The sequence below is a fragment of the Ovis aries genome, chromosome 23 (genome assembly GCF_016772045.2).
Source record: "Ovis aries strain OAR_USU_Benz2616 breed Rambouillet chromosome 23, ARS-UI_Ramb_v3.0, whole genome shotgun sequence".
In the NCBI taxonomy this organism is placed as follows: domain Eukaryota; kingdom Metazoa; phylum Chordata; class Mammalia; order Artiodactyla; family Bovidae; genus Ovis; species Ovis aries.
In genome coordinates this window covers 56,241,868-56,267,195 of record NC_056076.1, presented here as the reverse complement: position 1 = coordinate 56,267,195, position 25,328 = coordinate 56,241,868, and positions in this window count along the sequence as shown.

Sequence of the window (25,328 nt, the reverse complement as noted above, 5' to 3'; positions counted from 1 at the left end):
AGTTTATAAAACACTCCTTAATAGAGACCATCTCAGATTAATCATGTCTGGAATTAAGGGCAAGATTAATATCAGAAGTTTTGTTTTTCATTTTGTACATTTAACAAAACCTCTTCGGGTAATTGTTCAAAGTGCCTCACCTTAAGTATTGCTGACCTCATTTTATTTATACTTACCAATTTGAAAGTCCAGTGAAAATAACTTCATATTTGTAAAGGATCGGACATCAGATTTGTATTGTTTGTGTGAATTTTCTATAACTCGGTTGATTGCATAATACAAACATTTCATAATTATTCAAATTGTAAGCAGTGAGAAGTGAATGTTTACAGGTAACATGTTTCACTACAGGAAGTTTTACAAATAAACATGCTTAGTTGACATAATTTAAATTACCATTCTGAAATGCTGATGTTTCTCCTATAGCTGTGTGTGTATACACACGTACATACATACATACATACATACATTTGTATATGTAACGCTGAATTTTTCAAATGATTAGGAAGAGCATTTAAAAGATGTAACCCTAGTTATTGTAACTGAAACCATCCATAGATAGTATTTTCTAGGAAACAGACAATAGGTTTATTGTTTGTCAGACACCAAAAAACAAAACCACAAACAACTCACAAAACTGTTCTCTTGATTTTACTTATGTTTTACATCAGGATGCATTATCTGGTGTGAAACAATAATGAAATAGCCTATCTATAATAGAAACAAAAATATTTCAGAACAGAGTCTTTGTCACCCTGAGGCTGGGGGCAGGAATAGCAGACAGGCTATCATACTCTTGGGCCTGTGGCAGACATTTATGGTACATTTTGACCAAATTTTCCCCTAGGCTTGCACTGTGTTCTAGAAACTACTTAATCTGTGAGTTGAAAACTGTCAGCTATCTTTGTCTCAAGGCTGGAGGCCGTATACTACATACTAAAGGAAAACAGGAATACTGTGTTCACTTAGCTCTAACACCTCATTTTTAGAAGTGAAAGTGTATTTTAGAAAGTTTGCCAAACACACATTGTATTTTGTAATATATAGAATGTTAGGTAAGGGATTTTAACGTACAAATATTCCTTCACTAAAGCCTATTGCCTATGGCAGAATATTGATCTCATCTCAAGCATCTTTTCACTTCAGATTTTTAGATCGATTGTATTTTTAAAAATTTTATTGGCATATAGTTGATCTATAATGTTTTAGGTGTATAGCAAAGGATATCAGTTATGCATATATCCATCCTTATTTTTCAGATTTCTTTTTAATGTGGATCATTTTTTCAGTCTTGATTGAATTTTTTACAGTATTGCTTCTGTTTTACATTGGTTTTTTTGCCCGAGAGGCATGTGGGATCCTAGCTCCTTGCCAGAGATCAGGGATTGAACCCTGATTGAACCCGCTGCACTGGAGGGCCTAGTCTTCAACACTAGACTGCCCGAGAAGGTCCACTTTTTTAAGATTCTTTTCACATAGGCCCCTACAGAGTATTGAGTTACCTGTGCTGTATAATAGGTCATTAGTTATCTATATACAGTAGTGTCAAGCTCAATCTCCCCATTTACCCCTTTCCCCTTTCCCCCCTGGTAAACGTTAACTTTGTTTTCTGCATTGTTTTATTTTTAGATAAGTACTTAAAAAATATGCCCTACCTTGGTAAGATTAAGTGGGCAGAGTGATTTTACAGGCTAATATACTTTTAAACTCTGGTCCATGCCACATTAAGAACTGGAGAAGGTGGAACTAGGCCCATAAGATCGCTGTAGAATTTGTATATTCTAAAATTATACACAGCTTGGAATAATATTAAAATCCTGATTATTACCCTAAACCTGCCAGAGTATTTCTCTGAGGAAGTTTATGAATTTTATAAATTGAACAGGCCAGACTTATTTGTGAAACATGATTTACTGCTTATACTGGGATGTGCATTTGAGATACACATTGTGCTACTCAGGAGTGGGGTCCTTGAAGTTTGACTCTGCTCCGCCTACTTGTAAGCTGTGTCATTTTGAACAAGTAGTTCAGGAGCTTTAGTTTCCTCTTGAGTAAAAATGGGTCAAGACATAACTTTTTAGGCCTGTGAAGATGAAATATCTGTTACTTCGATCTGGAACAAGGATAAGGCATCTTTCCTGCCCTGCCCAGCTTTGGGGCGCTGGTTTTTGCTAAGCAGGGTCCTTACTGTCTCCTTGCCTCTGATCTGGCGTCCACCACGTGTCCTCCACATGGCTGCTAGTTTGTTTGTGGATTTCTTCCCGTGGGCCCTCCCTCCCCAGCCTTCCCATCCCCTGACCCCCACCCTTTTCCCCTCGTGTGGTGCACCTTACTAGCAGTTACCAGCATGTGCTCTGATAACTACTGCGTTCCTCTGACCTAACTTGTTCACCTGTCCAGTTCCTGCTTATCTACAAGGCTCAGTGCCGGGGTCCAGCCCTGGTGGATCCAGGGAATTCGAAGGGTGGACGGCGTTGGCGTGGAAAGACTTGTTTATTGATTGATATAAGATTAGATTAAGAAACTATAGCGTAGTAGGAAGATTAAGTGGAGGAAGAGGGCTGAATAGCTTGGTTTACGCGGAAGACCAATAAAATTCCAGACAAGGAATTTGCACCATCTACGTTGGGCCACCGGCGCCCGCTTGAATATCTAGGGGTGCCTCGCCTTAAGCTCCCTTTCGCGCGGGTCTTAACAGCCAGGGCAAGTAAGTAGACCTGGCGAGCCTCCACACCCCAGGTGGAGATTCAGCCTGAAGTTAAAGTAAAGAGCAGAGAGAGGGAAAGGGAGAGAAGAAGAAAGAGAGAAAGACACGGGGGGAGCCAGAGTCCCAAGAAACCAGGCCGAGAGACTAGTTTGCGAAACTGGTCCGAGAAACTGGTCCCCTCCTTTATTGTTCAGAAGGCCTTTTATACTTTTGATAAAATATGGAGATCAATGGGTAACACAAAATTATGTAGCGTTCGCAGCCCAGATTCTTTCTGTACATCCTTTTGTATACAAAAGGTCTCAGGTGATTTACATTATCTTTTGGCCAAGAGGCTTGTTAACAATTTTTGGCTCTCTTCCTTAATGAATGTTAATTTTGTTTCCCCTGAAGTGTTTTTCTTTAATCTGCATCTCCTTAAAGCATTAAAGTTACATCTCTATAGAACAAAGGTGCAGTGGGTTATAACAAAGAAGGTACTTAACTCAAAGATCTAATGTTGCTAATACCAGGTCTACTACTTGTTTTTCTATATACGAACTATATCTAAAAATAAAGGATATGAAAATTTGGCAGCAAGCATTGACTCAACAAATGAAACTTTTAATCAGTCCTATTCTAAAGATTTTGACTCCTCGGAAGCTCCTACATCCCTAGGATGTTTTAAGCTTCCTGTGCCTCCTGCGGTCAGGAGGCCTCAAACAATCACATGCGCAGCTGTAGGAGTCCTGCAGGCAGGCTAGAAAGCCATCAGAGGAGTATTTGGATTGAAACACTCTTTCAAATGCAAAAGACTAAAGCCCTGAATTGACTTTTTCCAGAAAATGTCAGAAGAGTGGAAAAGCAGAGCACAAAAGCCGGCAGATTTTTGTTGGGGTACATGCTTAGGAATTTCCAGAGGGGTCCCTGAAGTCTGAGCACGCCTTGCGTATGTCAGCTTCCTTCCTCATGACCTTGTCACGGGCGGGATTCCTCACACTGGCTCCCGGCAGCTCAGTACAAGAAAAGGAAAGAAGTTAGCACTGGGGACTGTGTATGCCCCCTCTGCTGCCGCAGCACCATGTGGTCACTTCTTCCTGGACCAGAGCAGGAAGTAGCTAATTAGTAGTAGTCTTATTTACCAGGCTTATGAGCCGTCGTGCAAGGACTTGTTCCTAGTGCCAAACTAAGTTACTTTGATCTCTGTCATCAGTAAACATACTGAACAAATTCTCAGGTTCCAAGGGGAGATGCTTGAGGTACATCTGAGAGAATGTAGGAATTTGCGCTTTAACAAGGTAAGAGAATTTAGCAGAAGTAAGGAACTGTGGTCCTGGATAAAGTCCCTTGGACAGCAAGAAGATCAAACCAGTCAATCTTAAGGGAAATCAAGCCTGAATACTCCTTGGAAGGACTGATGGTGAAGCTGAAGCTCCAGTATTTCGTCACCTGATGCGAAGAGCTGGCTGGTTGGAAAACTCCCTGATGATGGGAAACTGAGGGCAGAAGGAGAAGAGGGCATCGCCAATGCAATGGACAGGAACTTGGGCAAATTTGAGGAGATGGTGAGGGACAGGGAGGCCTGCTGTGCAGCAGTCCATGGGTCTCAAAGAGTCAGACACGACTGGGTGGCTGAACAACAAGGAATAAGCACATGCTGTGTGCGTAAAAGGACTGAGAATTAATAAGATTTCTTAGATGAGGGAGGAGATGAAGCTAGAAGAGCAAGAAGAAACCATTGCCTTGTGAAAGGGATCAGGCTGTCTTTGTGGGAGGAGGGAAGAAGCAGAGAGGAGAGTCCGCAGTGACTTGAACACGTGGTAGGAATACTGGTTCTTAGGAAAAGCAGCAAGTTGGCAAGGAAAGAGAAATAGAGCTTGGGGTACAACATGGCCTTGAGCAATGAGGTATCTGAGATGCCTTTTTTTTTATTTTTTATTTAATGTGGAAATGTCTATTAGGTACATAGGGCGTGTAATCGAACCCAGGCCACTCAAAAGCCAATAAAGAGGCCAGGAGGGTGGAATGGAAATTTGTTTTGGACGCCAGCAACCAGGGGTGGTAGGGGGAATGCCTGTCCAAAGGCCAGCTCCCCTGCCACTGACAGTGGGCACGAGATTTTATAGGCTGAAGGTGGGGCTACCAGCAGAAACGGTAGTCAGCTCTGACAGTCATGCTGAAGTCGGTCACTGGTGATCTGACTGGCATCATCTGGATTAAGGACAGTTAAGCGGGAGACCCGGGTTTGATCCGTGGGTCGGGAAGATCCCCTGGAGAAGGAAATGGCAATCTACTCCAGTACTATTGCCTGGAAAATCCCATGGACAGAGGAGCCTGGTAGACTACAGTCCATGGGGTCGCAAAGAATCGGACACAGCTGAGCGACTTCACTCACTCACTCTTCAGTTCCAGCATCTCTTTGTCTCCGTTTCTTGAGGCCAGCTCTCAAACTGTGGCAGCTTATATCATGCCTACAGCCTGGTCATCGTGGCATTAATTTCTCCATTTGGTGGGAATTTCAGTATCTGTAAGACAGCTCCCAGGACATGGCTCAGAACAGTGTGTATAGCCCTTGAAGGAACTAAAGGGCTTTGACCACGCTTACGGACTAAACTTTTATTATTGGTCTCCATCGACTGTTTTCCTGTTTTTCTGCATTTTTCTCACTTCTCGGATTAAACTTGCTCTTTGGTTAAAGTTTTTCCACAGACCAAAAGGTCAACTGAGGGCGTGGGGCAAGGACCGTAGGATCCCACTCCTTTTCAGCAGGAATGTGGTCTTAGATCTTAGGGCTAGAGTTAGGGAACTGGGACTCATTTAGACACTGAAGTTGGAATAGGTGTATGAACGGGAGTGTCTAGAGAGAATAGAAAGGGGGAGAAGGAAAGTATGCAGCAAATTCTAGGAAATACTGAAAAATAGTATAGAATTACGGAAAGAGGAGTCTAAAAGCAGATTTAAGCAGGATGGAAAAACAAGAGGAGTTAAAATGGTTTTAAATTCAAGAGGGGCAGTCATTATTAACAGTAGAAATAGTGAAATTGGTGAGGATATCCAACTGTCAATCCAGTAAGTTGTGGTAACAACCTTTGTAGTGCTTAATTATTAGAACCATTAATTATATTAATAATCTTTTGGTTGAAGTTAGCATTAGCAGACAGCTGGATTCTGAAACGCTTCCGGCAAAGGAATCATGAGCTTTCTTGGTCTACCACTGAACACAGTTTTACATGACAATTAGTAAGGCGTGGAGATTGATGGCAACATTCCATAAGAGGAATATAAAGCACAGCTTTGAAGATGCCATTAAAGGCTTTAGTCTTTCCCTATAATCAGGTGCTTTTTCTCCTGTATTTTGATTGTAATTATAAATTCTGTCCCATCTGTCATTCTAGCACATTCTTTCATGACTGCTTTTATTCTCTTGAAAGTTTTTAATTTCACAAAGATGATTCCTCTGTCAGAGCCTCGGATGGGTCATTCCTTAGTGATAAGATTTCTGATATTGTAGGGTAGTATTGAATGTGCAAATGGTCAAAAGCTGCTTTTCTGCATTTTCCAGTCATTGATGCAGACAGAGCTCCTTCACTGGGTCCCTATGATTTCCTGTGACCAAGCGCTTTAGAATAGTGGGGCAATTTTACTTCCCTGACCACACAATTCCCTCAAAGGAGTGAGTGAGCACAGTGACAGCATTAGGAATGAGGAAGTAGCCTTTACTGCAGGTGACTTTCAAGTTTGAAAGGGATTATTTAACCCAAAGAAGGGCAACTGGCAGAGGGCCTAGTAAATGCGTGTGTGGGTGCTCAGCCGTGTCCAACTCTTTGTGACCCCATGGACTGTAGCCCACCAGGCTACTCTGCGCTTGGGATTCTCCAGGCAGGGATACTGGAGTAGGTTGCTATGCCCTCCTCCAGGGGATCTTCCTGACCCAGGGATCCCACCTATGTCTTGCCTTTCCTGCATTGGCAAGCCGGTTCTTTACCGCTAGCGCCACCTGGGAAGCCCATTTTTCATAGTACTCTAATGCAATTGTTATCAGAACTCCTCAGTCCATCCATGCCATTTCAGGAATTAGCTGTTTTTACAGACATATAACTTGATATCCTTTGTTGAAATTAAGGGACTGTACAAGCCTGCTTTTGGACAGTTCATTCTGTTCTGTAGATTTGTCTACTGCTATGTATAACAGTCTTGTGTGTGTGTGTGTGTGTTCTGTTTTGCTTATTTATTGAATTAATTTCTTGAAACTTTAAGCTTTTCATTTTGTGTTGGGGGATAGCTGATTAACAATGTTGTGATAGTTTCCGGTGAACAGCCAAGGGACTCAGCCGTAGATAAACATGTGTGGTGAGTTTTTAATTTCTGGCTTTGATGTCATATTACTGGATAAATGGAGAGCTGCTGTATCGTCCTAAGATCCTTCTAAACTGAACCCTTATATTTAGGGAGTGAATTTAGTTTCTAATTATGCTTTTTTTTGCTTTCAAGTTTAGTTGGTGGGTTTTTAATGTAGCGTATTAGCTGTCTTTTGGCTAGCGTAAATTTACTTCTACTTCAAGCCTTCCTCCCCCGCCTCTCCCAAGGACCATGTCCTTGCAGTTCCTGCCTGGGTCTGGGGCTGGTTTCTGATTGTTCTTACCTTTGACATGCTCGGGTTTCACATCTACTTTCACCGAAGGATGCGGGAATGCGGCTCAGTCACAAGGCTTCTCCCCCAGGATGGGCAAATTCCCCTGGGGCACACTGGCCTTGCTGATTTGACCTAATCTTTTTTGATACTTAGAGGAATTTGTTAAAATTTTGTCTAGCATCTTTAGTTGTCACCAGTGGGTGGCTCAACTGAACTACCTGGGGGGTCATTATAGGAAGTAGAAGTTTCAGATAAAGGCAATTTTTTATAAACTGAGATTGTTTTGTCCATGGTAAAAAACAGTTTTGAATCTGAAGTCAGGTCCCTTAATGCTAGCTATATTTTAACCATCCTTTAGGTGAGTAAAAATTTATGTTCATGAAAAATAAGGTTTCAAAATACTATAAGAAAATGGAAATATTCAAACTGGAAAGATGCATGTACTTAGTGATGGAATGGATTCAGATAGGAGAAACTTTTAAAGATACTTAAAACACACAACAGCTTATTAAGATATAATTCGTGCCCCATCCAATTCACTCATTTAGCTTGTACACTTCCGTGGCTTTCGGTATAGTCACAAAAGTGCAGCCATCATTGTAGCCAATTTTAGAACATATTCATCACCTCAAAAAGAAACTCCATTCCCTTTAGCTATCGACATCCCATCCCTTCATTACAATGACTTCTCACATATTAGATAGGTTTCTCTGTTCTGGGCATTTCCTGTAAATGGAAGCACGTAATATGTGGTCTTTGTGGCTGGCTTCTTTGACTTGGCATCTTTTCAAGCTGCATCTAAATGTGTCAGTACATACTCTTTTTTTTGTAGCTGAATAATACTCTGTGGCTGTACCACATTCATTTATGCATTCATTGCTGCTGCTGCTGCTAAGTCGCTTCAGTCGTGTCCGACTCTGTGCGACCCCATAGACGGCAGCCCACCAGGTTCCCCCGACCCTGGGATTCTCCAGGCAAGAGCACTGGAGTGGGTTGCTATTTCCTTCTCCAATGCATTCATTACTAATGGATATTTGGGAGGCTTCCATGTTTGCCTGTTGTAAATAACGCTGCTATACACATCTATCTACAAGTTTTTGTACAAGTATATGTGTAGATGGAGAAGGCGATGGCACCCCACTCCAGTACTTTCACCTGGAAAATCCCATGGACGGAGGAGCCTGGTAGGCTGCAGTCAGTGGGGTCGCGAAGAGTTGGACACGACTGAGTGACTTCACTTTCACTTTTCACTTTCATGCATTGGAGAAGGAAATGGCAACCCACTCCAGTGTTCTTGCCTGGAGAATCCCAGGGATGGGGGAGCCTGGTGGGCTGCCGTCTGTGGGGTCACACAGAGTCAGACACGACTGAAGCGACTTAGCAGCAGCAGCAGCATATGTGTAGACATATATTTTCATTTCTCTTGGGTGTATACCTTGGAATGGAGTTGCTGGTTCATATGGTAATTCTATGCTTGACCAGGCTCTTTTCCTCAGTGACTACGTCATGTTACATCCCTAACAACAGTATGAGGGCCCTTGGTTCTCCATGTCTGGCTGTTTGTGACCCCTTGGCTGTAGCCTTCCAGGCCCCTCTGTCCATGAAATTCTCCAGGCAAGAATACTGGAGATGGTTGCCATGCCGTCTTCCAGGGGATCTTCCCGACCCAGGAATCGAACCTTCGTCTCCTATGTTCCTTACCACTAGTGCCACCTGGAAAAGCCCTGGTTTCCCATACCCTCACCAAAACTTGTTATTATAAGACTTTGATTGTAGTTATCCTAGTAGGTGTGAAGTGATACCTCATAGTGGTTTTGATGTGCGTTTCTCTGATGATTCGCGATGTCTAGCCTCTCTTCATGTGCCTATTAGCCAGTTTGTTGGAGGAATGTCTTTAGTATAGGACTGTTTATTTAAAAATTTATTTGTATTTTTATTATTGAGTTATGTTATTAATACGAAAGTCGGCGAACTGGCAGTCATAGAAATTTCTAGTACTCACCATGCCACCCCGCCTCTCCCCCAGAAACCATCCGTACTTGAAAATACCTTCGCAAGAGCCAAGGGTGCCAAGTGAGGGATTACAGCGCCGGGTGAGGCACAGACCCAGGAAAATCTGCATGGAGGCGGATGGGAAAGAGATTCAAGCTTCCCCCTCCCCTCGTCCCTGGCCCTAGGCCTGGACAGCCCAGCGAGAGAGAGACCCTCCCCATGGGAGCAGGGGACAGGGACGCGTGCGCCCGAGCCAGGCCGGCTCCCACGGGCCAGACTTCCCTCCTCCGTGGACCCAGGCCACTGGTCCACCCGAGGCCCGCCAGCTCCAGAGCCCTCCTAGTTTCAGGGTCCCCCGGTTCCCAGGGGACTCCTAGATCCCCATGTATCCCAGCGCCCTTGGACTCCTGTAGCCTCAGGCACCCAAAAGTTTTCCCCAAGATCCCAAACTCCTCGCCAACCCTGGAGGTGACCAGCTCCCAGGACACCAGGCTCCAGGCGGGCTTCTGAGAACACAGGCTCAGCAACCAGTCTTATCACCCACCCAGTGCCCAGCCAGCCCCCAGAGCCTCAACCTCAAGGCCAGCTCCCGCAGAGCCAGGCTCCTGGGCCACCTTCAGTGGTAGGAACCCCCGCCCCCCAGTTCAGGTGCCACTTCCCTGGGACCAGGCTCTGGGCTCCCCTTAGCTCTGAGCAGGCCTCTGTGATCTCCAGCACGCGGCCTGCCCACCTGATGACCAGGATACCAGACGTGTCCACCGAGGACTCAAGCCACAGGCCCCCACCTTCTGCGAATCACCTCCCACCAGCACCCTGATGTGGACAACATCGGAGCGCCCACCCAGAGCCTCTGGACCAGCTGACTGGTGAAGGGCTTTGCCTTTGGTTGAAAATACATTATATTTAATTAAAATACATTATATTAAATATACGTTTTTAAACTCCACAGAACCCGGAATGAATCAATGAAGCCTCATTGCTTTAGAGGTTTGGATATAGCTATTCGCCATCACTTTCCTGTTTCCTGAATCAAGAAGTGAGCAGACTCAGCTAGAATTTTGTCTTTATTACGAGGGCAGGGGATGTAGATCCATCTTGCAAGGGGCCGATGGGCAGGGAGCCGCGGCCCTGGCTCTGCGCTCACGTCCATGCCATCCGCCAGCCTGCGGAGCTGGCACGGCGCATCCCTGTGCCCGGCAGGCCGGTGGCTGAGTGGGGATTAGGATGCCAGCATCTGATGCTCCCGGTGGCTTCCTGCTCCCCCTTGGAGTCCTGACAAGAAATGACCTTGTTCAATCCTGCTGAGCTTCCTAGATTTACTGGGCTTATAGCAACACATGGGAAGGAGATTATGTTTATTTTTAAAACATAAAAAAAAAAAAAATGCAGCCTTCCCAAGGCTTTGGTGGTGTGTGTGCGCAACACAAATGCACACACGCATGCAATGTACGTATAATCGCTTCTAATTAACTTCAGTTCTTCCTGCAAAACTAAGTGTGAAGCCTTAAAGACTTGTCAGCTTCTCTGCCTGTGAAATTTATCTACTTCTAATTGTGAATAACAATACATCCAAGGTTAGCTATAAATGACTCTGATTTCACAGGAACCCCAAATCTAAAAACCATGCTTGAAGATGAATACATTTATTCAAAACATTTTTGTAGTATGCTTCCAGATCAAAATCGAGTTATTTATGCTTATCTAAAACCCCTCTTTTGAATAGATAGATGCGTAACTGAATTATTTTGGTGTACACCTGAAATGAACACAACACTGGTAATCAAGTATACCCCAATATAAAATAAAAATTAAACACACACACACAAAGCACCTTTTATAAAAGGAGGATTTTTTTCTAAATCTGTGAAAAAATGAATTTCATTGATTTCAAAGTAAGCCCACATAGGAAAAGTATAAAGCAGTAAAGATACATAAAATAGAGACGAGTTTATCATTTTCGTTGATGGGAAATGAATTTAGTTTACAATTTTACAAAACAAAATAGTCAAAGGACAAATGTTAAGGTTTGTTAAGATTAAGAATGTCCCCACCTTCTGAGTAGCTGTAAGCTCTTCCAGGCTTCACCACTAGATGTCATGAAGAGCCTGGTGAATTTACAGAACCATTTAAAGTTTTTTGTGATTTTGTAGTTAATTTGGATAGGAAGTAACTTCCTCAGGGCGGGGGTTGTGTCAAAATACTCTGTGGGTTAATTTTAAGATATTGGAAGCTATTAGAAAATGTGATCAGTTATCAAATCTGGAAAAATGATCCTCTTAAAGCATGGGGAATATCTCCGGGGAGAATGTCATATGCCATGTGGAACCAAAGAGCTGTACTAAAATCTCTGCGGTAAGCTTAGCTTGGGCCCCTCCAGCCTTCCATTCCTTTCTTTTTCTTTTCGTGGCCATGCCGTGCAGCTTGTGATCTCAGTTCCCTGACTGGGGTTCCCCACCACAGCAGTGAAAGCACTGAGTCCTCACCGCTGGACCACCGGGGAAGTTCCCAGCCTTCCTTTTCTTTTGAAAGACAGGATGGCTTGTCAGATCTGCCCTCACCAAGACTTCATAGGATTTTCCCTAAAACTGGGCCAATGAAAGAAAGAATAAAGGGGAGGTCCTTGATGATCAAGGGAGGATGTTTGAAGTTAGACTTTGAGATCCACTAATCAAAGCCATTGTGGGGACCTCCCTGGTGTTCCAGTGGCTAAAACTCCACGCTCCCAAAACGGGGGGCCTGAATGCAGTCCCTGCAGCCCTCATGCTGCAACTAAGAGCTCTCAAGCCACAACTAAAGATCCGCATTAAAACCCAGTATAGCCAAGAAAACTAAAAAACAAGCAAGTGTGGAAGACCAGATTTTACGGGTGAACTTTAGGGACAGAGAATTTGATTTAATATTAGGAAGAACTTCCTGAAAATAAAAGAAGCACAGTGCCTTATGGAGCAGTAGGGTCTTCATCACTGGAAAGAGTTAAGAATCAAGAGAGGCCCTCAGTGGGCCAGAATCTCTATTTGAGGTGAAAAGTTAGACTAAGTGAACTTCAAGTGTGTCTGACCCACAATTCTACACCCAGCAATGTTAATCCTTCAACAGCCAAGAAGGCAGCAGAAAAAGAGTTGGGAATGTCTGCTTAGGTAAGTCCAAACACATGCTTGTGTTTGCTTAACCAAGGAAAACAGGGTTCTTGAAGCCCCAAAAGGGAATTACGATAGTTGTGCTGATTTGTGGGACTCTCCCTGGGAAATACGGGTAAGAAAGGACCCTTGTACATTTTTAAAAAATATTCATTCACTTGGCTGTGCTGGGTCTTAGTTGTGGCCTGCACACTCTTGGTCATGGCATGTGGAATCTAGTTCCCTGACTGGGACTGAACCCAGGCCTCCACTATCGGGAGTGAGGAATCTTAGCCACGGGGTCATCAGAGAAGTTCCAGAAGGCATCTCTGCGCTTTTGTGCTTCCAGCCTCTGGCTCCTCAGTCTCCACCCTGCCAGAGGCATCGTGTCTACTTGCTTCTCCTCTTCTAACCAAGCACTGACCACAACTCAGTCTTCAAATAGTAAATCTGGGAGCAACTCAAGTGACGATCTTCTGATGTGTTGTGTTTTACTAGGGAACAATGCCTTCCAGCTCAGCTAAAGGAATGAAAGTCAGTCTGGGAATGGAAGATCTCCGCTGGCCTGTAGGGGAGGAAATGAGCCCTTGTTTGACCTCTGAGCAGTTGCCTTTCCTGCCAACAGGATAAGTAAGTCCCAGAGCATGGCTGGCCCTTGAAGTAGCTCACATGAGCTCCAGCGATTGATAAAAAACAAAACAAAGTATTTCCACATATTCTTGGCTCTTAAAAAAAAAAAAAAAAAAGAACTACAGCTGAGATATAACTTAAGCCCACCCAAGACCTTGAGGTATTGTGTTTGACCCTAGTATATAAATCAGGAGCATGACTTGTCTATCCTAATACATTCAATAAATCAGGTTTTTATAACATCTTTCTAAACTCAGAGTTTGATAAAACATCATATGATTAGATTGTCAGATGGATTTAAAATTTCCTTCTTATGCCAAGAGTAAAAATGATTTACACATGTTTGTAGTTTCTAGGTATACAGAAGTGTTCAGTGCTAGAGTGTTTACCTCGATTCTCTTTTTTTGGCCAAGCCACATGGCCTGTGGGATCTTAGTTCCTTGACCAGGGATCAAACATGTACCCCCTGCATTGGAAGGGTGGAGTGTTATCTACTGGGTTGCCAGGGCAGTCTTGTACCTGGTTCTTGACCAGGAGTTAAATGAAATCCTTTCTTCTTCACTCCCCATGGACACTCACAGTATCATAGATGCTTAAAGCTGGGGTGGACCACGAGGATCATTTAACCTCATCTCTTAACCCCACAGATGAGGAAAGCAAGGCCCCGGTGACTTGTTCTGACTGCCAACACCCTGTTGCCCCCCCACTCCATCTCCTTCCCAGAGGGTGTGCACCGGAAGTGCAGAAACACATGCCCCAACCCAGGCCCACACCTTCATCTGCCTCTCTCGGGAACCAAGAGCAGAGAAGCCTTAGTGGGATAGGAAGCAGGATCTCTAGCCCTCCTCCATCTCAGTGGTTTTACTATTTTACCCACCAAGGAATGAAGGAATGAACTGCCCACCCCTTGCAGGCTCCATGCTTTAAAACATCAGGTCTACAAAACAAGGGCTTCCCAGGTGGTGCTAATGGTAAAGAACTCGCCTGCCTATGCAGGAGATATGAGACATGGTTCCGGTCAGGAAGATCCCCTGGAGCAGGGAAAGGCTACCCACTCCAGTCTTCTTGCCTGGACTAATCCATGGACAGAGAAGCCTTGAAGGCTACACAGTCCATAGGGTCACAAAAGAGTCAGACATGACTTAGCGACTTTGCGACTTAGCATGCACAAAACAAACCCCGTTTGTTAAGTATTCATTGATTTTCTTACTTAAAAAAAAAAAAAAAAAAAAAAAAAAACCTTCAAGACAGGCATTGCTATCAACCCAGCTTTCTGATCAGCACAGAAAGCCTGGGGGCTACAAGCTCAGCTCACTGCAAAGAAGCTTGGTGTTTAGCCTAAGTCACCTTCCCAATGACTTCCCTCAGGAGTACTGATGGGCAGGAACCAGGAGAGGACTGCCAAAGATCTGGAAGCTCAGGTTGGCAATACCGGCCCAAAGGATGCTCACAAGATTCCTTGACCTTGACCTCATTAACACCTCTGTCTGAGTCAGCCATGCTTCATCCTGAAACAGGTGGGAGACGAGGGTGTGACCCAACTGTCATCATCCCGCATCGGGATACGGCAGGGGCTCCTCCCAGACGCCCTGCTCCCACCCTGCTCATCCCCCTGGAGCCTGCGCTCCACGGAGCAGCTGGTAATTCGTGAACAGGCTCTGCTCCAACCTCTGCAGTGGCTCTGCCGCATTTTACTGCAGCAAAAGCAACGTCTTTACAGTGATTCAGGGGTGTCCCCCCACCCCCACCCCAATCTGGCTTTTGCTCCTGCTTACTCCTCTGACCCTATCTCTGGGTCCTTGCTTCTTCAGCTTGCTGGGCTGAGTCACCCTGGCCAACCTGCTGTCTCGCAGTCCTTTCAGGAGCATGTGTGCGTGCTGCCCAGAACTCTTCTCCTGGATGAATCAGAGCCCAGCGCCCGCATGTCCTCGGCTTTCACCTGGACACCGCCCTCCCGCTGTCTTCTCTCTGGCCACCCCTCTCCCACACAGATTGGCCAGCACCAGCCTCCTGCTCCCCACCCCTCCTTCCCCGCTTCATTTTTCGCTTTCTCAACATCTAAAACCCCTCGTATTTGACTTGTTTGCTGTCTGCCTCCCCAGCAGAATGTAAATGTCATGAGGTTAGAGGTCATGGTCTCTCTTGACCACTGCCATGTTTGGCATCTGGAAAAATGCGCAGCGATGGCTAGTTCTCAGTAGGCATTTGTTGGGGGAAAGCGTGAATGGACGCAAGGCATCCCCCTAGGTTCTGTACAACAGCAGGCTAGGATCTTAAGGGTTTCCAGGTAAAGGATGAAATACTTCAACAAGCTCTAGAGGCAGCCTTTCAGGGTAGATCACACACAGCTGTGGACGAGAACTAGGCTGTCTTCCAGGCTTGGCTAGAGTCTTGCTGTGTGACTTTTGGCAACTTGTGTGACCTCTCTATGCCTTCCTGTTCCTCCTCTATAAGCGAAATAACCAGTTCTGGTCTTACCTCTCTCACAACGAGATGGGCCAACAAGCTCTTTGATAACTTAGACTTCCCATTCCAGTGTGAGAGGGATTTTCTTCTTTTAAGGCTTAAATCTATGGTCCAAAGAGAAAGAGTGAAGGAAGGCTCTGACTCTGGTGCCAAGGAGTAGAGGATGGGGCGTGGAATGCTCGGTGTGTAAAATCTCAAAGAGGAACAACGTGGAAGAGGGTGCTAAAGGCCTGTGCCCTTTTTAAAAATTGTATTTGTTATTCTCACTTTCACTATGTTTATTGTGGGCAGGTTAGGGGGTATATTTCTTGAAATGCTTTTCCTGAGCCAAAAGGACTCCAGCTCCCTGCCCTTTAAAAAACTTAAATAAGTATTTTAAAACATTTATTTATTTGGCTGTGCCGGTCTTAGTTACAGAACTCGGGATCTTCGATCACTGTTTTAGCGGGAGAACTCTTAGCTGTGGCATGCGGGGTCTGGTTTCCTGACCAGGGCTCACACTCAGGCCCTTGCATGGAGCATGGAGTCTTAGTCACTGGACCACTGGGGAAGTCCCCTCTGGTATTTGCATTTGTGTTAATTTTGTCTCTTTACGTGGCTTTGAATTTCCCACTTATATCTAACATAGTTTGGGGCAGTCCATGGGTCTTCAGTTGTCTGGTTAAATGGGCTCAATTTCTGTTGTTAATATTTAGGAAACTGGAATCTTAAATCTGTTCAATCCCCTGCCCTGAATTCCTCCAAAAGGAAATGAATACTAGCTTAGAGAAATCAGCAAGGAAGAGAAGGTTTCATTTCATATTTTCACAAGAGTGAGTTGATGGTAGCAATCTTGACTCTTATTTGAACACCTAAATAGACTCAGGAAACTTAAACATTTTAACCCCAAACACATTGACATGTCAATTCATCTTTGCACACTTTCCAGTTTAGACAACGGAAGTTATTTATTTTCCAGTTAACTATGAACAACATAAATAAAAAAAGGGGTTGATCAAAATTTTCACCCACTTGTACAATTCTGGGATAGTTGTGGCTTAAAGTATCAAAAAGGCACTTGAGCTCTGGAAAAAGAAATCAACTTTCAGGGGACTGATATATTTTCTTTCCTACTACTGGACTGTATTGGGAAACCACCGTAACTAGAGTCTAAATTACTGCCTCACCTAAAGGCCTTTTAACTGACTAAGAAAATAATTGCCCACAGCTTGGCACTGAGTAGCCTGAAACTACAGCAGCTGTAGCAAGAAAAAAGGGGAAAAAAAGATGTAATGAAGATATTTATATTTATTCAAAAGTCTAGATGTATATCTAAACAGAGGTCAAAGCCAAGCGCACCTTTCAAGTTCCTTAGGAAGCTCCCGGTTGAAGGGAGAGGAGCAGGAAGGAGCTATGTTTTTCTAAGTCTCAAACACCTATGAGGTGCTTTCCAACTCCATGAGAGACAAAAAATTAATTTCAATGTATTTTATACCAAAGGATCCCCTATAAATATTGAAAAGGAATCTCACACTTCTTCATTTTTTTCACTGAACACAATGGAAACAAAACATTCTCCATTTTTCTACAGGTGGTGAGGGAAGGAGGAAGCCTGTATATTTATTCTCTCTCTCAATAAAAATCTCCTTATAAAAAGGACGTTGAGAGACATCACTGAAACCCAGATTGAAGACCAGTTGGATTTTGGTAGCTGTTTTCTCTACTCAGGCTTGTGTTACATAAGTTGACTCACTTATTTTCTATGTGGTCATAGGTTCCAATTGGTATAAATTTATAAAAGTCCAGCCTTTTGATTGTCAGTGTTGCACCATCCCTCCAAAGAACATCTGTGATGTCTTAAAGAGCATTAAAATCACTTAGCAAGCTAAGTGGGATAGAAGGGGGAAAAAAGCAAGAGACATTTCCTATCGACTCTAATTAAAGAATTTTTGCAAATCATTGCCTGCACCTTGGGTTGTTCACTGTGCCGTCCGTACCGGCTTTTAATTTGCTTTCAAGTGCAGTTCAAGGTGTGGATATTGATCTCTAAACCCCTGATGGTTGATCCCTGGGCACCAAGCTACATCTCTGTGTACCGTTGTGACAGCTGAGGTCAATCAGAGTGCTGGCTAACAATCCTCATGTCTAAACATCCTGCAAGCTGTCCTTGAAAAGGGCCCCCAGCTCACGAGTCTCCTTTCCTGGATGGCCTGGGTCAGAAAGAATTGCAAAGCAAGGCCATTCAGCCAACATCTCCATCTATCTATCTACCCACCTCCTCTTGGGTCACTTCACCTTCTCAGGTTGGGGTACTAGTCCTTTCTGTTAAGAGCTTAATTTATTTGATTCCAAGCCTCATGAGCAGTTCTTGATGGAACTGCGCAGTAACCTGGAATCCTCAAAACAGGAAGCGCTACTCAAAGCGTCGACCAGCAGCACCATCCGGGAGTTTGTTAAATATGCCGGTTCTTGGACCCCACCCTCCACCTACTGGATCAGGAACTCTGGGGATGGGGTCGGTCCTCTGCGGCTTAACAAGGTGTCCAGGTGATGCTGATAGACACTCAAATTTAGGAACCAATCATATACATGATCATTTCAGCAACTGTAGAACTTTCACTCCACACCAGTCAAATCTCCCTCCTCCTGTTACACACCTGAACTTTGCTCCAACTAACATCCTTGCTATGGTTTAAGGCTTTGGATCTTCCAAGAGGTGTGCAAATGCTTACGGGCAGTTTAAGCTGTCATCAGTTATTTATATCTTAGCATGAACAGCTTCATAATTTTCTGATTTTACTAGTGAAACAGACTCACTGACCCTCAGGTGGGGAGGGAATCTCTTCAGCTTTTGCGAGGAAAATAGTGCCACCCAGAGGGAGAGGGCCATATCCTTCCAGTTATCATTTTATGCCAGGGAAGTTTTAGGACTTGTTCATCTGAGACAATTGGCAAAGGAGTGTCAATAGGCTAAAAGTCCTGGGCAAAGAGCAAAAATATTGACGGATCCAACACGTTAAAGAGCAGCCTATAACCTCACTATGCAGAATGGTTTAAACTATGCTTTAACGGAGATAGGTAAACAAATGTATATCTGACATCTGAGCTCATAGCCACCTTAACTTCATTTTTGTCTAAACAAATCACTTTTATACTTAATGGGGAGCCAACCAGCTTAAACTTAAGAAAGAATAATAGGTTTTGATGGAAAAATCTATCAGATTTCTTTCAACAGAAAAGAGATGTTAGATAGGAAACTTCTTTATATCTTGCGTTAAAGGAACAGGAGAATGATTTTACAGGTTTTAGGAGCTCTCTGTGGCTCCTTTGCCTGTGAGTGAAAGGGCTTTCTTGGTGGCTCAGGTAGTAGAGAATCTGCTTGCAATGCAGGAGATCCTGGGTTTGATCCCCGGATTGGGAAGATTCCCTGGAGAAGGGAATGGCAACCTACTCCAGTATTCTTGCCTAGAGAATTCCATGGACAGAGGAGCCTGGTGGGCTACAGTTCATGGGGTCACAAAGAGTCGGATACGACTTTGCCTGTGTGTACTCAACTGTAACTTCCTCCAATTTTAAAGGAAAACTGGAGAAGGAAATGGCAACCCACTCCAGTGTTCTTGCCTGGAGAATCCCAGGGATGGGGGAGCCTGGTGGGCTGCCGTCTATGGGGTCTCACAGAGTCGGACACGTCTGAAGCGACTTAGTAGTAGTAGTAGAGTTGAAAAAGTGAAGATCAGTCAGTGTATTCCCAAAATATCAACAGCAAGAAAGAGATCTTAACCTGGGAAACACAATGGGACAAACAGAATGGGGAAGTATCGTGTGTCCAGAAATTTGCTAAGGACCCTTCGAAGGCTTTACTCCCACCATGGGAAGAAAAAAGAGAGAGGTCATGATCAAATTTCATCCAATATCGTATGGCTTGCCCCTGCTCCAGAGACCCAGGGGAATTTATGTTTTTCTCAGTGGATCTCAGATCTTGTTGTGAGGCTGAGCAACTGTCTTAGAAGGGGATGGCTCGCCTGGTGGACTGAGCATGGAAATCAGAGACAGGGAACCTGGCTTTCTTAATCCTATCTCCACCTCCGTTCAGCCAAGCCCTGGGGCTAGACGCTCAACTACTCTGTAGCGGTTTCTTCTCGGTAAACCAGAAATAAAAACATTCACCTGCCCCTCAGGGGGACTCTGGGGGCCTGACTGGCAGATGACAGGACTGCCCTTTATGTTTTCCATGAGCCACATAAAAGCTGCAAGGCTGGCTGGGGTACTCTTTTGTCTGGTTGCTTGCAGAGCAACCTTTAACGACGCTTTAGAAAATCAATTCCGTTCGTAAGCTCTATCAAGTAATCACATGGAACTCTTGAAGCCTTAACTTCTGAAACTGAAGTTGCACAACAGGAAATTGCCAAATGTGGATATTATAGGAATTTGAGCAGGCCGAAGGCAGCCTTGCATTGGCTAATGACGGTATTGAGGAATGCACAGCTGTTTGTATGGGAGTGAGTCGTCCGGTCCTTGGAGAGCACGAAGGCAGGTGTGGCCTCTGACTATTGTAATCGACAAGATTATCCCATTAATCATATTTGTTTCCCGGAGTACCTTCTTTCTGACTTGAAGTGTTGCTTTCCCTTGATGCATCACATGCGAGAATGCCTCTAATTGAAAACATTCCAGGGACAAATTTCAAAATGTTTTTAAATACAAGATGAGTTTTAGCTGCCAAGAAAAGACAAGTTAACTGCATGCATCAAAACCTGGTCCGATGACAATTTTTGGTTTTTCTCTTTATTTTATTATTATTTTTTTAACCTGTAAATTATGATCGTTTGTTATGATCTGGAACACTCCGGTCTTTTCCTTAGGTAGCTCTGTTGCCTTATTTAACCAGACAAAATGGCTAAGCCTTCCAGGACTGCTGGCCAGGGGGGAAGCGAACTGTTTCTCGTTTCCACCCAGAATTCAGCAAGACCTGGGAGATGCAGATTAGTCTGGGGACAAAAATTAAAAGCACATTTTGCAAATGAGATTCAGATGCGCAAGGATGGGATGATAGATTTTTATTAATGACATAATATCGGAGACATTAGCCCAGTTGTAGCAATGTTTCAGTCCCAGGCAGCTTCCTCTTCAGCAGCTGGTGTGACTTTTCATGCTGTTTCTGGAGCTTTCCCTACTGAGAAGCTGTACACATTTTAGGGTACGTGTGTTTCATCTCAATACCTGTGTAAGAATACTGTAGTATACTGATCCCAGGAATAAAAAAAATATGCGGTATGAGTTTGCATGTGTCTCTGTAGCCAACGTAGGAACTATTTTTCTTCTCCTGCCCGGCGCCTCCCACCAACCTTTGTCTCTCACACTCACGGTACACACCATTCACACGATAGATTTTCATACAGATCCGAGCTAAAAGACCAAACACTGGGACTTCCCTGGCAGTCCAGTGGTTAAGACTCCGTGCTCCCAATGCAGGGGGCATGGGTTTGATCCCTGGTTGGGGAACTAATGAAAAAAAAAGACCAAATGCTGACAGCAATGGAGAACAAATCACAAATTGATTTGTTCGCTTACACTTAAGCTTCAAGCAAAGGAGATAACTTTTTGTTTAACAAGCTCTGCATTGATTACAGACCAACAGTGACCTCTAATGTATAAAAACACATTAGCAGTGAGGAAGGATATTTGATTTCTTGAGTCATTTACAACTGGGCAGCCTAACCCAGCTGGTACTTTCAAACTTGAACTATATTAGGATAAAGCATAGAGAGGAATGTAAGTACACTGTTTTAGAAACTGAACTATAAAAACAGACATAGAGAGTTACTTCATGACTTTGTTAACTGTGTTTCTTGTTGTCAATGTCTCCTAATAGTCAAGCCTCAGCCAAAATACCTGTATATACAGTATTAATTCTACTACTACATGTGATACACTTTGTTATTCATTCAATAAGTTTTTACTGAATGTCAGTGGTATGTCAAGCGTGAGGGGTACAGCTCTCACTGAGGATCAAACAAATATTACATTTTCTTTCTGTACCATTCCCTACATTTTCTCTATTTCTATCCCCCAAATTCCTAAGGATTTGAAAAAAATATAATTTCCCTCTTTTTTAAAGTTGTTAAAAAATATTTATTTGACAGCACTGAATCTTATTTGTGGCATGTGAAATCTTAGCTGCAGCCTGTGGGATCTAGTTCTCTGACCAGGGATCGAACATGGGCCCCCTGCCTTGGGAGCGTGGGCCCCCTGCCTTGGGAGCGTGGAGTCTTAGCCACTGGACCACCAGTTCAGTTCAGCTCAGTTGCTCAGTCATGTCAGACTCTTTGCGACCCCATGGACTGCAGCACGCCAGGCTTCCCTGTCTATCACCAATGCCTGGAGCTTGCTCAAACTCATGTCCATCGAGTTGGTGATGCCATCCCACCATCTCATCCTGTCATCCTCTTCTCCTTCTGCCTTGAATCTTTCCCAGCATCAGGGTCTTTCCCAGTGAGTCAGTTCTTTTTATCAGGTGGCCAAAGTATTGGAGTTTCAGCTTCAACATCAGTCCTTCCAATGAATATTCAGGAATGATTTCCTTTAGGATGGACTGGTTGGATCTCCTTGCAGTCCAAGGGACTCTCAAGAGTCTTCTCCAACATCACAGTTCAAAAGCATCTATACTTTGGTGCTCAGCTTCCTTTATAGTCCAACTCTCACATCTGTACATGACTACTGGAAAAACCACAGCTTTTACTAGATGGACTTTTGTTGACAAAGTAATGTCTCTGCTTTTTAATATACTGTCTAGGTTGGCCTTAACTTTTCTTCTGAGGAGCAAGCATCTTTTAATTTCATGGCTGCAGTCACCATCTGCAGTGATTTTGGAGCCCATAAAAATAGTCTCTCACTGTTTCCATTGTTTCCCCATCTATTTGCCAAGAAGTGATGGGACTGGATGCCATGATCTTCATTTTCTGAATGTTGAGCTTTAAGCCAACTTTTTCACTGCCCTCTTTCATTTTCATCAAGAGGCTCTTTTGTTCTTCTTCACTTTCTGCCATAAGGGTGGTGTCATCTGGACTACCAAGCAGGTCCCTGTAATTGCTCTCATAATTGAATATGTGTATATATAACATGCCTCTTTCGCTTTAGACAGCAAGGCCTCCTAAAACTTCTTCCTTTGAAATAGATTGCTAGGGTACGTGACCTCCAGCTCTGCTGAGTTGTGCATTCCGCGTGGACTACACCCAGAGCTGGTTCCCGGCCAGACTGCCGCCTACCTGCCGTGTGATCTTTGCCACTTCAGGCTCTCAAAGCCTCTGGCTTTTCACTCTGCAAGAGAGCAAGAGCTACCTGTGCCTTGTAAACTGTAAAGTGCTGTAAGGAGTTATGAGTGAAAGTCACTCTGCCATGTCTGACGCTTTGCGACCCCAAGAACAGTAGCCCGCCAGGTTCCTCTGTCCGTGGGATTTCCCAGGCAAGAAGACTGGAGTGGGTTTCCTCCTCCAGGGGATCTTCTCCACCCAGGGACTGTGTGCCCCGCTCACTCACATCTGCTTCCTGGAGCTGCGGTGTGAAACAGGACAGTGACACTGGCTCCACGGAGCGGAGGGACTGACTGCAGGGGAGGGGCACGTCGGGCTGATTGGCCACAAGGGGCAGAGGTGACCACAGGGCGGCGTCATGGGGACGGAGCCTTTCCAGCTTGCATCCAGTGAGGTGGCACTGGCTTCTGCCAACTTGCTCTGCTTCTGTAAGGCCCATGGGGTGGGCACAAGCCCTGGGCTCACTCTGGTCTCACCTGTGCGACTCAGCTCCTTTGCTTTCAGGAGAAGGACGAGAGCAGTGGAACCGTGAAAGGACAGGTTGGGGTGTCCCCTGGGCCCTTTATCCCCCTGGTGGAATTCCCTTTCAGTGACACTATCCCCAGCTACCTCTTCTCTGCCCAGATAAGCAAGGGGTCGGTGGTGTGCAAAAAGTCACAAAGAGGTGGGCAATAATGGGTGGATTGGCCAATTCTAGTCACTGTTCAGTCTCAGCTTAGCAATCACCTCATTCTGAAAGCCTTCCGTGAGTCCCTAGGTCTCCCCCAGACCATGGGAGCGCTTAGGACATGTCACTGTAATGGCCAGCTTACCCCACTCATCTCTACCCCACACTAGATGTCAGCTCCAGGCGAGAAAGAGCCAGGGGGTCTTAAGGAACCCAGGATCCTGCCCCTCACGTGTATGTGACCCCAGACATAGAGAAGTCCACAGTGGACAGAAAGCAGGAGAAACACACAGGGAAAGGCCTTCCTTCTCCTTCTAGGGTCTCTTCCTTGGAATAGGGCTCTCTTCCAGGGGAACTGAGATGCTTAGAAATGATTGCTTTTTTCTGACATGGTTGTTGGTGCAGCCGCAGCAGCGGTAGCCTGGTGGAGGGTGTGTAACAGTAGGAAGCGGAGGGCGTGAGCTTCCAAGCATTGAGGAGAGCGGCAGGTGGTCTCAGGGGATGGGAACTGAGAGTTTGCATGAGTTCCTCCCAGAGCACAGGGGTTAAGATATGTTCCTTGCCAGCCCATCCAGCGACCCCAAGAGGAGGCCCAGGCAAGCACACTGGGAGAAATGGTGTGAGAGGACCCCTCTTTGCTGCAAGGAGCTAGGTCTCACGATCCAATCTGTAAACATACAGTTGTAGGTAGTGTGCGTGTGCGCTAAATCGCTTCAGCCGTGTCTGACTCCTTGGGACCCTGTAGACTAACCCGCTAGGCTCCTCTGTCCATGGAATTCTCCAGGCAAGAATACTGGGGTGGGTTGCCACTTCCTTCCCCAGGGGATCTTCCCAGCGCAGGGATCGAATCCACGCCTCCTGCATCTCCTCGCACTGGCAGGTGGATTCTTTACCACTGGACCACTTTTATTGATGTATAGTTGATTCATAGTGTTGTGTTAGATTCAGATGTACAGCAAAGGGATTCAGTTATATACATATTTTTTAAAGATTATTTTCCCTTATAGCTTGTTACAAGAGATTGAGTATAGTTCCCTGTGCTATGCAACGGGTTCTTGTTTATGCTATATTCACTAGTGTGTATCTGTTATCTCCTAATTTATCCCTTCCCTCTTTCCCTTTTGGTAACCTCAAGTTTATTTTCTATGTCTCTGAGTCTCTTTCTGTTTTGTAAATAAATTCATTTGTATCATTTTTTAGATTCCACATATAAGCCATAGCACATGATATTTATCTTTCTCTGTTCACTTGGATGATATGTCTTTTTTTTTTTTTTTTGCCACACTTCATGGCATGCAGGATCTTAATTTCCCAACCAGGGATCAAACCTGGGCCCCCTTCAATGGAAGCGTGGTGTCTTAACCACTGGATCACCGGGGAAGTCTCTCAGATGCCCTTCTGATTCACAAACATTATTAACCGTCAATACGTTTTCAAGTACCTGCCATAATGGGGAGCTGATTTATAGGCTGCCTTTAAGAGGTGGCATTAAATCAACACACATCCAGAGAACTCCACTGATGGGGGAGGTTGTGAATGGAACCTGATGACTCAGTGACCATTTTGCAAAATAGGGTCTGGGCTGACAGTGTTGAGCGTAGCTTAGGTACCTAAACTCTCCGACCACCTGCAATCCTTATATATTTAGAACTTTCAACTTCTTTTTTTTCCCCCTCTTACATATTTTCTCACAACTGCTAATGAGAAGCAACCCTGAACAATGTGGTTTTTAATTTCTTTCTTTTCCTCTCTGCCATGCTGAGGAGTCTGCTAGTCAAAGCAGGTGGGGAAGGGACAGAGGCAAAGAGACAACCTCAGACTGGAGTCTCAGCCTTGGCGTGACCCCTGA